Source organism: Mytilus galloprovincialis, chromosome 5, assembly GCF_965363235.1.
Source record: "Mytilus galloprovincialis chromosome 5, xbMytGall1.hap1.1, whole genome shotgun sequence".
Lineage (NCBI taxonomy): Eukaryota > Metazoa > Mollusca > Bivalvia > Mytilida > Mytilidae > Mytilus > Mytilus galloprovincialis.
Window position 1 is genome coordinate 32,166,685 of NC_134842.1, and position 15,736 is coordinate 32,182,420.

Here is a 15,736-nt window from a genome sequence, read left to right on the forward strand (position 1 = left end):
TTAAACATATCAACAATCCGCTTATATATCTTGGACAGTGTTGGAACAATCGCCGATGTCGGATTTAGGACAATGACTGCTCAATACTTATCTGACATAAAACATACGTCAAGTGCTTGTTTCTAATTGTTCTTACTATAAATATTATCTGAATCAATGTTCGTGATTAATGCTTGTAATCATACTTGTAACATAAAATGTGTTTACGTTATAATATTTGGAGTGTCCATAAAAGGAAGATATGTTGGATAAAAGTTTCTGCTTTAAAAAGCCTCAATCTGAAAAGTCACATACTTTTGATAAAACGGTTCTAAAGCGTGAAAATGCGCTATGTTCAATCTATTTAGAAGTAGAATCAGAATAATTTCACTGATCTGACTTCTGACTTCACCATGCGTGATTGCGTATTTAGTACTATTTACACATTCCTGGGCATTATCTAGATTTGCGTTATACTCTAATAGAATTGAGAATGGAAATGGGGAATGTGTCCAAGAGACAACAATCCGACCATAGAAGAAAAGACAACAACAGAAGGTCACCGACAGGTCTTCAATGAAGCGAAAAATTCCCGCACCCGGAGCCGTCCTTCAGCTGGCCCCTAAATATTATCTAAACACGAAAGCAGTGCTAGGTTCATCCTAGTACTATAACCTAGCCTTATAGTACTGAAATGTTAACTGTTTCGACAGTTTACCGTACCCTTTTGGGATTTTTAAATATTTAGAACTAAATCTCGTAGCCTATATCTACTCTATTGAACTGAAATCTCTGCAAATGTGAAAAATCGTATATATATTCGATTCCCGACTGTATCAAACCAAACTCTTGAAAATAGTGTTGCAGACGAAACACAAAGCAGTATACTATATTGTGTACTGATCAGAATATGACTTTATTTTACATCGTAATTGAAAAATGTGTAGATCCTGTCTGAACGTATAAAACGCGTTGATTTAAAAACAAATATATGCATATATATTTCAGTAGCATGGGTTCGAATCCCGGCGAGGGAAGAACAAAAAGTTTGCGGAAGCAAATTTACAGATCTTACATTGTTGGGTTGATGTTTAGACGAGTTGTATATACAGAATGTACACATGCAGCCATGTATCACCATCACTGCTGATGATCCGATGGATAAATCTGTTGTAGAGTTGTCACTGGTTCAGACGTACTTATAATATATATGTATAAAAAAAAAATAGACCGCTTACTTCTCTCATAAAGCGAAGAAAAAAAAAACAATCTCGAAATGTGTTTCAGGAATAATGATGGACTTTAGCATGCGAAGCACCCGCTATTTTTTTTAATCATAATGAGAAAGTTGAGCTGTGAATGTTTTGTTTCATAAATGAAAACTAGACAATTTTGCAGAACTATTTGAAAGTTTTAGTAGTCAGTTTATAACAACTGATGACGAAAACACAATTTCCATTCCATTATTACATTTTGACGTTATGCATTTCTCCGTATATTCTCTACACCCAGGTTGTCATATATCACAGAATTTCATAATCTGGCTAAAATTAATTCAAGTTGTTATTATATGAAAACTATCTTATTTTAATACTGAAATCTATCTTTTTTTTTTTATTTAATGCCACACGAACATAAAGTTCGAAACCGAGAACTTTTTCTAGAGAACCAATATCATGCATAAGTACGATTGACAAAAAAATACACCGACTCATTTAACATCAAATCAAAAGGGTCGAATCAAAGGACTATATTCGGAAAGGTAACATCAATACGAATAATCCGACATTGATATTTTGACATTGAGACCGAACTTAAAGGTAATATTCATTTTGTACAAGTCATGATGACAAGCTCAAAATCATCGTATGTCGTAGGTGTTCTTCAAAAGAAAGTTTTTTTTACAAGAACTTCCACATAGGTAAAATGGCAAACACAATATGCCTACATTCTTTGAAAGGGCAGTTATAAAAGAAAGTATTTTTACTTGAATTATCCTATACAACAGTTGCATGTTGCTTTTGAATTAAGTTCTATTTAACTCTAGATTTTTTTCTTGTATTACAATTGTACCACATCGGTAGTTTCACGGTAAAGAGTTTGTAATTGTCCTATGTACCGGCTTAGAGGTTGTGGGTTTGTTCAAAGAGCAAAGACAAAGTCTTGTAATAATATCAAGCATTGGGTTCTTTTTCGCACTATAAATGGAGACATTATTTTAAAATGCCAACTCAGTGTATCGGTCTACATACATTGTAAATCAGAGTATCTTCTAAAACCGTTCGCATTAAAATAAGAGTGAACTGTTTGTTGATGTTACGCAGCTATCTAAAAATCTTAATCAATTTTCTCTATAAATATGTATTAAGATAATAAAGATTTTCTTTGTTTAATATATGAGAACGAACATTTGATATTCTTTGAGGGAGATTATAACACCTGAGTCTTCTGGTCTTGTTATACATGTCTCTGGAAAAAGACCATTTTAGATAAATAAAAGAAAAAGCCGGCTTCGCAAAAGGGGAAAATTGATATTCTCCTCCCGAAATCGTCTACTGCCCCTCTCCAACAATAACATGGTCATCCCCTTAAACAGTACGCAGGAAGAGAAGTTGAAAGAGAACAATTTCGCAATTCCTATGAACGGTTAATAGATTGTTTCATGGTGCAGTGGCAAGTATTACAGATATATTTAGGACAAACCAATTCAACAAACCATATCCATTTCAATGAATATGATATAGAATATGCATTTGTCATAAGAAAACTGGATCTGTCGATATGTGAAGGGAACTTTATCACCGAGTTGTCTACGTATACAAAAAGAAGATGTGGTTATGATTGTTAATGAGACAACTCTCCACAAGAGTCCAAAATGACACAGAAATTAACAACTATAGATCACCGTTCGGCCTTCAACAATGAGCAAAGCCCATACAGCATAGTCAGCTATAAAAGGCCCCGAAATGACAATCTAGTACTGTAATGGCCACAAGCGTGTCAAAACCGAGGATGTGACTGTGGTTCTTTCTTCGGCAAAGTGTGTTCAGCTTAAATCTTTAAAAATAGACACACGTTACTTGTTTTCTTGTCGAAGGCAGTGCAGTGGTTTTCTCTGGCTTTCTCTACAAATTAATCTTGATTGTCATGGAAAACCAAGCGTAATGAAAGTGTCACTAAAACCAGCAAGCAACTAATTGTTCATACGATTCTTTTCGTTTACGGGTAAAATTATTTTATTTTAGTTTGAACCATGTATTTGCAAGACATAAGTGCGCAAACATTTTTCATCACTTTTTTATACTGATTTTCGGAGAACCCTAATTGTGCGCCTATTCCTAAGAACAGATACACTGTATTTTTTGCCCAAAATATTGAATAAATCATTTTAATTTCGGTGATCTTGAATAATATAGTTAATACACGAGTAGGGATGCCATTGTATCATTCAGGTTTGTTTTTAATGTTCACCGACAGACGACTTTGTCAACACCGACTCCAATTCAATGAAGCGAAATGTCGATTACAACTGTGAGATGATGAGCAAGTTGGGAGGGACAGGGGAACGGTCCCCTTATGGAATATCATATTTGTAAAGTGCTTACACTTTTTTAAAAGTAACAGTCAAAATGTTTGCTTACTAGTCCCTTTTTTTAAGTGGTTTATCATTTTCAGACAAAATGGGTGACGGATCTATGAAATGTCGTAATATGTGGGCAATCGCACCGCAATCCAATCTGTAGAAATCGAGAAATCGTTATTATGTGTCTTTGTATGTACATGTATATTTCATTTTTTAGTACCATAGAAAGGAATTAAGACGCAAATGTGGTTCAATGGAATCTTTTGTGTAACTATTACAGCTATGTTTGTTTACCAATCACAGTTTCTATGATATAGACAGATGTGGCATAAACAATTTGGTATACATTGGCCTTATGTATTAAAGCAGAGTTCAAGATTTAGATAAAGCAAAACTTGAAGGATATGGAATTTTATAGAGGTACGGTTAATTTCCCTGTATTTTTATGCCCAACCTACGATAGTAGAGGGGCATTATGTTTTCTGGTCTGTGCCTCCGTTCGTCCGTCCGTCCGTTCGTATGTCCGTCTGTGCGTCCGTTCGTCCGTCTGTGCGTCCGTTCGCTTCAGGTTAAAGTTTTTGGTCAAGGTAGTTTTTGAAGAAGTTGAAGTCTAATCAACTTGAAACTTAGTACACTTGTTCCCTATGATATGATCTTTCTAATTTTAATTCCAAATTAAAGTTTTGACTCCAATTTCACGGTCCACTGAACATAGAAAATGATAGTGTGAGTGGGGCATCCGTGTACTTGGGACACATTCTTGTTTATACTTAATGTAACGTGTCGAAATTTCGTACTTGCAAAAATCCAAATTATCCATTGGATAAAGCACATATGATTTACATAACAATGCACAATACAAGTGTACAACATATAAAACATAAGTGAAAATTAACCACAAATCTATTTTATTGGAAGGAAAAATATACATGGTCCATAATCTCATGCTTTGTTCTTTTAATGCTAGCCTAACGAATGGATATCAAGAATACTTTTCAGATTCAAACTCTGAACCTTTCCAAATTCAAACTCTGAACCTTTCCAAAGTCAAACTCTGAACCTTTCCAAATTCAAACTCTGAACCTTTCCAAATTCAAACTCTGAACCTTTCCAAATGCGCTGTCTAGGCATGTAAGTAATATTTATACTTCCATGGTTTAGGTATCTATTAAAATCTGAGATCCGAATTTCCATAAGTTTTTTAAATATAAAGGTCTGCATACAAAGGTCGTAACTTGAGTTTATTAATTATAATCCAATATGGATTTTTCAAATTCAAACTCTGAACCTTTCCAAATGCACTGTCTAGGCATGGAGGTAAAATTTATACTTCCATGGTTTAGGTATCTATTAACATCTGAGATCAAAATTTCATACTACATGTATGGTCTTAGTAGAAAAAAAATTAAAGGAAATTAGCTGCTTTCCATGTTTAAACTATTTTTTTTTTCATTTTTGCCCTTTTAAAGTTATAGATAGTGAATTTCACTCCTTCTTTCATTGTGAAATAAATAAACATGTAAGAAATGATAACTTTTCTGCAAATGCTTTTCAAAATACTGACTTTATGTGTTGCACTAACAAACAAAAACTACAATACATACTCATCATGATCAATCAATAAAAAAATTCAACACATTTTAGGCTCGTTTTTAAACTGAGGACAGGGCTTGATTTACCGATGCATGGTTTAAAGTTTTGTGGTTTATTAATATGCTGTAATTTGTATTTAGATTTTTCACTATATTACATGTATATACTTGCAACAATAGATACATGTATATACATATATATTATATGTATGTGTATATGTTAGGTTTTTTTTCTGTTTGTCACAAACACGTTTAATTTGTTGAAATATATATGACAATAACGATTATTATTATTTATTTTATCAACGCCTGACTTTTAATTATTCAGGTTTTTTTTTACCCTAACCATGGAAGTGAAATAACTAAAGAGGTTATATGACCTCATTGCCCTAACTCTAATGTAAATTAAATCTGGCAGATATTTTCACATCCGCAAGAACAAATGTTTCGTAGTAGGGTGCATTTTCTGATAAAGGATCAAAGGACGCCAATAGTACTCTATTATAAAACTTTCATCACAATAAGATCGTGGCGTTCCTGATCAATTAACTTAATGGGACGTGTTAAACTATTATATGACAATTTGAACTCTGACTTGATATATAGTCGTTTATCTACAAATTTAGAAAATCGACATATAATCTAAACAATGTAAAGTTCTTTTTATATATTTACAAATGTAGACGGGTTTTTAAATAGTAAATAATATAAAAGTATATTCCATACAGTTTTTCTCTTTTTTTTATTTATTTTTGCACCATGTATGAATAGACTAAAAGAAAATATGTCTACTTAGCTAAAAAGCTGCTAAGAAAGGCGATGTAAACATATAAATTATATTTTAAAATGCATTTTATAATATCATCACGTATTCTATAGTAAACATGTGTAGACAAGGAATCTACATTTTTTGTATTGATCCTTTATAAAATTATTAAAAAAAAATGCATAATGGATATTTTACTATTAATCGAAAGATATTTATCAGAGATATTTACTAGAATAATTAAATCCTGAATAAATCCTTACTGAACCATTTTGTATATGCGAACATAAACATTCGTTTGATAACATGTAAGAGATGTATAACGAATCAGATGTGGATACAAAATATTCCATAGACTTGTAAGAGAATTTGTTTCCTCTTGTAATCCTTGTTACGGCCAGAAATCGCCTTTAAATTGTAGCCAACAAAAGACACAAATCAGTTATAAAAATTAACAATATTTATTATACAAAAGTTTACAAGAAGTATTACACAAATATTACTGTCAACTTAACTGTCAAAATATGAGTCCAATCTTTTATCTTTATCTGTATCCGGATATCTTTCGGAATCCAATCTGAATATTACGGTCACAATCCAGTATGATGTTGTTTGTAGAATAAAAGTGTTAATCCAAAGGCTATGAATATTAATGTCTATCGATGTCTAAGTTCAAATCCAAGAGTGAGAGTTTAACTTTAGTGTCTGTATATATATACTTGTCATGGAAGATTCTAGAACAGTCTATAATGGAACATCCTAGAAAGTTGCAATAGAAGTTTCTAGTAAAATGTAGAAGTTTATATAACGCATCTTTTATTAGGATCATTCTGGAAAGTTCCAATCATTCTGTAATTGTTCCAGTGATTTCTAAACTGCACAGTTCTAAGATTATTCTGCAAACAACTATCAGGCCACACAACACAAATCAGGCCAACATAAATAAATACAATAATTACAATATCATAACACCTCCCCCCTTAAAAGAAGTTTTTGTGTAACAAAAACTTATCATGAATAAAATGAACAAAAATACATAGTATATACAAAGTATTTTAATAAGCTCTAGATAAAGCATCTGCTATTACATTATCTTTACCCTTAATATGTTTTACAATTACATCATATTCCTGTAACAACAAACTCCACCTAGTCAACCTCTGATTCTTGTTTCTCATTTTATGTATGAAGGTGAGAGGATTATGATCAGTACAAACAAGAATAGGATATACAGTGGGATTCAAATATACATCAAAATGTTGAAGTGCTGACAACATTGCAAAACACTCTTTTTCAATAGTTGAATAATTTTTCTGATGTTTATCTAATTTCTTAGAAAAATATGATATAGGTTTCTCAACATTATCATCTGTCTCTTGATATAAAACAGCTCCAATTCCTACATCGCTTGCATCAACGGCAAGTTTAAATTGTTTTTCAAAGTCTGGAGTAATCAGAACTGGACTATTAATTAAAAGTGATTTGCTATTTTCAAAAGCGTTTTGACAATTTTCACTCCAGATAAATTTAGAATCTTTTCGTAAAAGATGAGTCAGTGGTTGAACCACAGTAGCAAAATTTGAACAAAATTTTCTGTAAAATCCAATCATGCCTAAATATCTCATAAGTTGTTTTCTATTTGTAGGAGGAGGAAATTTGGAAATAGCTTCCACTTTAGCCATAATAGGTTTCACTTGACCTTGGCCAACTGTATGTCCTAAATAATCAACAGTGGCCTGACAAAATTCACTTTTACCAAGATTAACCGTCAAATTTGATTGTGACAATCTATCAAAAGTATCATACAAATGTGTTAAATGCTGTTCCCAGCTATCACTACATACAATTAGATCATCAATATAAGCATAACAACAGTTTAAATCTTTTATAACATTATTGATCATTCTTTGAAATGTAGCTGGTGCACTTTTCATGCCAAACGGCATTACAGTATATTGAAATAAGCCATCTGGTGTAACAAAAGCTGATATTTCACGAGCTCTCTGTGTCAGTGGAACTTGCCAATAACCTTTCAACAAATCAAATTTGCTCACAAATTTTGCTTGACCAATGTTGTCAATACAATCGTCTATCCTTGGAATCGGATAGGAATCAGATTTTGAGACTGAATTTACTTTTCTGAAATCAGTCACGAAACGAAAGGTTTTATCTGGTTTTGGCACAAGGAGACAAGGAGAGCTCCATTCACTGTTACTCGGCTCAATAATATCATTGTCAAGCATATATTTAATTTCTTTTCTCATAGCTTCAAGTTTGAGTGGATTAAGCCGATAAGGATGTTGCTTAATTGGAGAAGCATCTCCTACATCAACATCATGACAAACAGCAGTGGTTTTGTTTGGCACATCTGGAAAAAGATTTTTAAAAGAAAATACCAAAGTTTTTATTTCTTCTCTACGACCAAAAGACAGATGTGCAAGTTTTGAGTCTAAATTTGACAAAATTTCTGAATTTTTCAATCTAACTGTCTCTTCCAGAGTTTTAGAACTAAAAGGTGGTTCAATTACATCTGGTTTGTCATGATTGTTCTCAAATTTAACCATGCCTAAAGTGGCAACTGGTTTACTATCACATTTATTAGTACGCTCAAAATATGGTTTTAACATATTAATATGACACACTCTGTTTTGTTTGCGCCGACCTGGAGTTTTTACAATATAATTCAAATCATTGATTTTACTCTCTATTGTATAAGGACCACAATATTTAGCCTGTAAAGGATGTCCAGGGACTGGCAAAAATACAAGTACCCTATCACCAGGCTCAAAAACTCTGTCCCTGGCATCTTTATCATACCATATTTTCATCTTGTTCTGTACATTTTTTAAGTTTTTCTGAGCAATTTGACAAGCAGTATACAATTTTTCTTTAAATCTAGATACATAGTCTAAAAGATTCAAGTCAGTATGTTCAGTAAGCCACTTTTCCTTAATCAATTTTAACGGTCCCCTTACAGTATGGCCAAATACCAACTCAAAGGGACTAAATCCAAGGGATTCTTGAACAGCCTCTCGGACTGCAAAAAGTAGAAAGTGAACTCCATCATCCCAGTCTCTGTCAAATTGAAGACAAAAAGTTCTAATCATGTTCTTCAATGTTTGATGAAAACGTTCTAAGGCATCTTGAGATTCTGGATGGTACGCACTTGATTTATACTGAGCAATCCCTAACTGGTACACGACTTGCTGAAATAATCCTGACATGAAATTTGATCCCTGGTCGGACTGTATAGACTTAGGAAGTCCTACTAATGTGAAAAATTTGATAAGTGCTTTGACAATAGTAGGTGTCTTGATATTTCTTAGCGGAATAGCCTCAGGAAAGCGAGTGGATGTACACATGATTGTCAATAAATACGCATTTCCAGTTTTGGTCTTTGGTAAAGGTCCAACGCAGTCAATTAGAACTCTGCTGAAAGGTTCGTCAAAGGCTGGAATAGGCAGAAGTGGTGCTGGTGGTATTTTCTGGTTAGGCTTACCAACAACCTGGCATATATGGCATGATTTGCAGTATTCTGCGACATCATTTCGAAGTCTGGGCCAGTAGAAATGCTGCAATATCTTAAGGCAAGTCTTCCTTATACCTAAGTGTCCAGCCAAGGGGGTGTCATGGGCAAGACCAATAATTTCTTGCCTATAAACTTTAGGCACCACCACTTGGTATACCACTCTCCATTCCTCCTCTGGGGTAGCATCAGGAGGCCTCCACTTCCTCATTAAAATGCCGTCCTGATGGAAATAGCATTCGGCCACTTTGTCCGCTTCCTCCTGTGGTTGAGCCCGCTGGTTGAGCTGAAGAACCTCAGGGTCTTTATGTTGTTCTTCGAATAAATTCTTTCGGTCTAATGAATGGCAGTTTACATTTGGCCATGGCATAATAACATTCTTGGTAACACTAGGTGGTCTTATTATGGCCTTTTCTGAGCTACCAGGACCTTCAATGTCAGCTAGGAAAGTGTCAGAAAGGTCCATGTAATCAAACTGGTCTTCTTGCAAATTCTCATCTTGTTGTTTTCTAGCCATCGTCCTAGTAACAACACAAGCTGGATACAATTCAGCATCATCTTCAGGTGATTTAACATCCACCACTGGTTCACTGGTAACAATTGGTTCAGCAACCACTTTGTTCCTAGCTAGATCATTTCCTAGCAATAATGTAACACCCTCTACAGGGAGATTAGGACGAACACCTACAATAACTGGTCCAGTTATCAAATCTGACTTCAGATAAATACGGTGGAGAGGAACATCTATACAACCCAACTCTACACCTTGTAACAAAACGGAGGCACCAACAGAAGTCTTCTCGGACAAAGGCAACACACCTTCTAACAATAAAGACTGAGAAGCTCCAGTGTCCCGTAAAATCTTAATAGGCTGAAGAGTGGTATCATCAACAATAGAAATAAACCCATCAGACATAATGGGTTTATATTCCTCCATGTAATCACAAAAACTGGACTTAAAAGCCTGACTCGCAGGACATTCCAACGTACTGGTAATATAAGGTGTCGTACAAGCACTGGACTTTGGCTTATTATCTCGTTCATTCTTCTTCTGGAGTCTAAAACAATCAGCCATCAAGTGACCATTCTTCTTACAATAAGCACAAATCAGTGACTTCTTCTCAAAAGTATCAAATTTTGAACTAGACATATTAAAACTGGACTGACTCTTATTCTGTGCAACAGGCTTACTATCAGTACGCTCAGTGCTTTGATTTTTGTAATTTCCACTTGAATTCTTAACATTTTGACCCTTGAAACTTCTTTTATGTGAAAGGGTATAATTATCTGAAATTACAGCTGCATCATGTATTGTCCCAACAGTTTTGTCGTCTAAATGTGTTTTTAAGTCTAAATGAACACATTGTTTGAACTCTTCTAATAACATCAATTGTCTTAGGTTATCAAAATTGTTATCTGTTTTCTTTGAAGTAAGCCATTTATCAAATAGATCTTCTTTTTCCCGAGCAAATTCCACATAGGTTTGCGAATCAAACTTTTTATAAGATCTAAATTTCTGTCTATATGCTTCTGGTACTAACTCATAAGCTTTCAAAACTTCCTGTTTCACCGTGTCATAATCGGAACTTTTTTCTGATGGAAGTTCGGAGTATATTTCAGCGGCCTTGCCCTCAAAAACACTTTGTAGCATTGTAGTCCAATATGGCTTTGGCCAATTCAAATTATGAGCAATTTTCTCAAACTGTGGAAAATATTTATCGACTGTTTTTTCGCAAAATCTGGGAACCAAACGTATATTTTTTGCTGCATCAAAATATTCTGATTTCTGCTGGACTTTAGTGTTGCTTTCTTCTTTGACCATTTCAATTTTCAGTTTCTCCATCTCTAGTCTTTCCCTCATTTCAAGTTCTGCCTGTTTTAACTTAAATTCATCTTCTTTTTCTTTTATTTTCTCCATTTCCAACCTTTCCTTCATTTCCAGTTCTTTTAATTTAAGTTCATGTTCTAATGCAAGCTGTTTTAATTTGATAGCGTCAACAGTTTCGACCTTAAGTTCAAGAGCCTCTTCACCTAAAATTTCTGCATCAACTAATTTGTCTATTAGCAAATTTTTTATGATTTGTTTTCTCATAGATACTCTAAAATCTAATTTCAGATGTTTAGCAAGCAACACTAATTCCTCTTTCTTTAAATTATCAAAACTCTCCAGGTCTGGCGTTTTCAAAAATTTACCGGCATCAAATGCCATTTTGTAGAATTTTGTTGGCTAGTTATAATAAAAATATTGAATAAATTTTGAAAAAGATATTTTCGTGATCCCGGACGAGCCCCCAATTTCTGTTACGGCCAGAAATCGCCTTTAAATTGTAGCCAATAAAAGACACAAATCAGTTATAAAAATTAACAATATTTATTATACAAAAGTTTACAAGAAGTATTACACAAATATTACTGTCAACTTAACTGTCAAAATATGAGTCCAATCTTTTATCTTTATCTGTATCCGGATATCTTTCGGAATCCAATCTGAATATTACGGTCACAATCCAGTATGATGTTGTTTGTAGAATAAAAGTGTTAATCCAAAGGCTATGAATATTAATGTCTATCGATGTCTAAGTCCAAATCCAAGAGTGAGAGTTTAACTTTAGTGTCTGTATATATATACTTGTCATGGAAGATTCTAGAACAGTCTATAATGGAACATCCTAGAAAGTTGCAATAGAAGTTTCTAGTAAAATGTAGAAGTTTATATAACGCATCTTTTATTAGGATCATTCTGGAAAGTTCCAATCATTCTGTAATTGTTCCAGTGATTTCTAAACTGCACAGTTCTAAGATTATTCTGTAAACAACTATCAGGCCACACAACACAAATCAGGCCAACATAAATAAATACAATAATTACAATATCATAACATCCTATAAAGATTTTATACTTATATTTAAAATTTTAAATCAAAATTATTTGTCCAATTTTGCTTTATAAAAAAGAAAGCAAAGTTTAACGTAGATACAGATATCTGGTTTCAGGGAGGAATAAATTATACTTGGTGATAGACCCCAAGGGTTAACTGGGATTTAGATATATTGTCCTCTTTGGTACTAATGGTTCCAGTAGTAAAATCCTTGCGCTATTGCGGCTTCCATTTTGGTTGTTCGGGATACATAAATATAGGTAGTCGTGCCCCTTCGGAATTAGGACAGGAACTTGATGTTCAGTGGTTATCATTTGTTGGTGTGGTTATTTTTAAAAGATTAGACCGTTGGTTTTCCCGTTTAAACGGTTTTCCACTACTTATTTTTGGGGTTCTTGTTGAAGACCGTACTTTGACCTATTATGGTTTACTTTTACAAATTGTGACTTGGATGTAGAGTTGTCTCATTAGCAGTCATACTTCATCATCTTATATCTATGTAATCCGGTGCTTTGTGTAAACGAGTGTTGCTGCTTGCACGTTAAAGAAGGAGTCCGTACGTAACATGCCCTTATTTTCCAATGACAGTCCAACATTCCCGTCCGCCTTCCCTGCAGACCAGAACCTTGCATATCCTATTAACGTTACTCATGGTCATCGTCCTACACACACATGAATTTGTCACTGAACATTTAGTAATGAACAATTTATCAACGTTATGTAAAAAAAAAAAATCTCTTTATATTCATACAGAAATTCTCTGAAGCTGCTTTTTTTCAAGATGATTGGTAATTTTTATTGACTACATATCTGTTAGTTTGGGTGACAACTTTTCGACAAGGAATCGGCATTATATGGAAATTAACTGGGTTTATGCTCGTAGACTATTTCATTATTCATACGAGTAACATTTCCTTCGGAACATTCGAATTATATTAACAGTCCGATATCTCGCTAAATAGCTCAATGATGGTGACTCCGTCGAATGTATCGATCTATCGTATCGAACTTGAAAGGATACCACTGTATAGTGAAGTTTGTCTCTCACCTTGACTTACACATCTAGAAATTGACCATGATGGCCGATTTCAAACAAAAACTTGACATAAAAGAGATGATGGCGTCTACCTAACTTTTCATGTCTTTGAAAAATATCTTAGCAGCTCTTGTGTATAGCTTGTATAGCTCCATTTGATACAATATTCCGGAGCTTGTATGTCCTCACACAATTTCTGTGATACTATTGATGTTTGACTAAGGTCCAGGACAAATGTGTCATGCATTATCAGGATAAGACAAATTAAAAGTAAATCTATACAATAGTTAGGTCCTGCAATAGGGGTTATACCGGGATGGTGCCTGGAAAGTTGGAATGCAAATTGAAAATGTTGGTATATGGAAAAGGAACAGAATTTAGGCCTTGTAACTGATCAACGCCTTTCCTCTCACAGAATTGTTGCAAAGGTTCATACTATAAAAAAGCATCGGCATCTTGTAACGTAACGTTCTCTTTCTGACCGGACGAATTTATACATCACACAGTGTGTCTTCTGTCGTGGAAAGATGACCAAGAAATTATGATGTTTCTAGACCCCTGCCGACAAATAGGATCTACTTGATAATAAGAAGCAAGCTATAAACACATGGGTTCCACGTAATGTAATTATAGTTATCCTTTTGAAAAGAGGGACAAAAGATACCAAAGGGACAGTCAAACTCATAGATCGAAAATAATATGACAATCTGAGCTGCTACGAAACAATCTCGTGTTGGTTACAATTCAGTAATATTTATGTCACAGATAACCAGCAATATGTTCCTTAGAGTATTGCATGTTTTGATCGTCCTGTTTGCCTTGAACGTTACATCTAGGAATGAAACTTCTTATCAAATTTGTTCATAAATGATCAACATGACGGTTGCCATATATGAAGCATGATCTGCATATCCTTTAGGAGCCGGAACAATTTTAGTTCATTTCTTGGAAGCACAACGCTTATTGTTATATACGTATTGTTATTTGAAGTTAATGTGAATTAATGGTACAAAATCGATTCTGTCGATAAATATTGTAAACTGTTGATAGACAATGGTAATGTTAGCTTTTCGGGCACAGGCACTTGTCTCAGAAAAAAAAAATTCCTATGTATACCTGTTATATTAAGGTATATAGGATTTTTTTTTCTGAGACAAGTGCCTGTGTTGTCGGGGCCTTTTATTGCCGACTATTTATACGGTATTTTTTTTTTTTTTTTTTTGGTCATTGTTAAAGGCCGTACAATTGCTTATAATTGCTTAAATCCTCTTCATATGAACTTTGGTGGATAGCTGTCTCATTGATAGGAATACCACATATCCATATTTTTATATGGTGTTCTTCGTTGAGTAAATACACCTTCTTCGAGAATAAGTTTTTGATGGCAATTCTTGGTGGTGTTCCCGAAGCTATCTTAGGGTAATTACGTGTTCTAAAACTATCTTATGACATGTCTTTGTCTAACTTGATATATCGCATTGATCGTCCTAACCTTAGGACACCTATTTATATGCATTAAAATGCATTAGTATTTAATTAAAAACACATATTATACTAGATTCTTTATCTACATATTCTTTTAGAACTTACATAGTTCTCATTAATCTTTTATTTTATATCATTGGTTGAAAATTATTGATGTTTATGCCCTTCAAATTAGAAAGATAATATCATAGGACGTTTCAAGTTGACTGGACTTCAACTTCATCAAAATCTACCCTAACCAAAAACTTTAACTTAAACTTCGCACTATCATTTCTATGTTTAGTGGACCGTTATTGGGGTCAAAACTTTAATTTGGCATAAAAATTAGAACGATCATATCATAGGGAACATGAGAACTAAGTGTCAAGTTCATTGAACTTCAACTTCATGAAAAACTACCTTGACCAAAAAAATTTAACCTTGACCGGTACAGACGGACGGACGAACGGACGGACGTACAGACCAGAAAATATAATGTCTCTCTTTTATCGTAGGTGGGGCATACAAACGTAGGAAAAAACTATTTCAATATACGGCAGGGAGGTCATGCTTACATTGCTTGTGTATTTTCCTGAATAAGTTAAATAATACTTATGTCTTCATATTTCAGTCTTAACAATTCAAAATTATAAGATTGTGTTTCTTGTTTGCCTATGACATTGACTTTGATATACATGTATATATATATATATATATATATATATATATATATATATATATATATATATATATATAAAATTTTCTGTATTTGTTTTGGCTCACATCGAACAGCAAGCTATAAAAAATAACTAGTGTAAAACCATTCAAATGGCAAACCAAATGTTTAATTTATTTAAAAAACGAGAAACGAGAAACACTTTTGAACCGTATATCAACAGACCATCAGATTC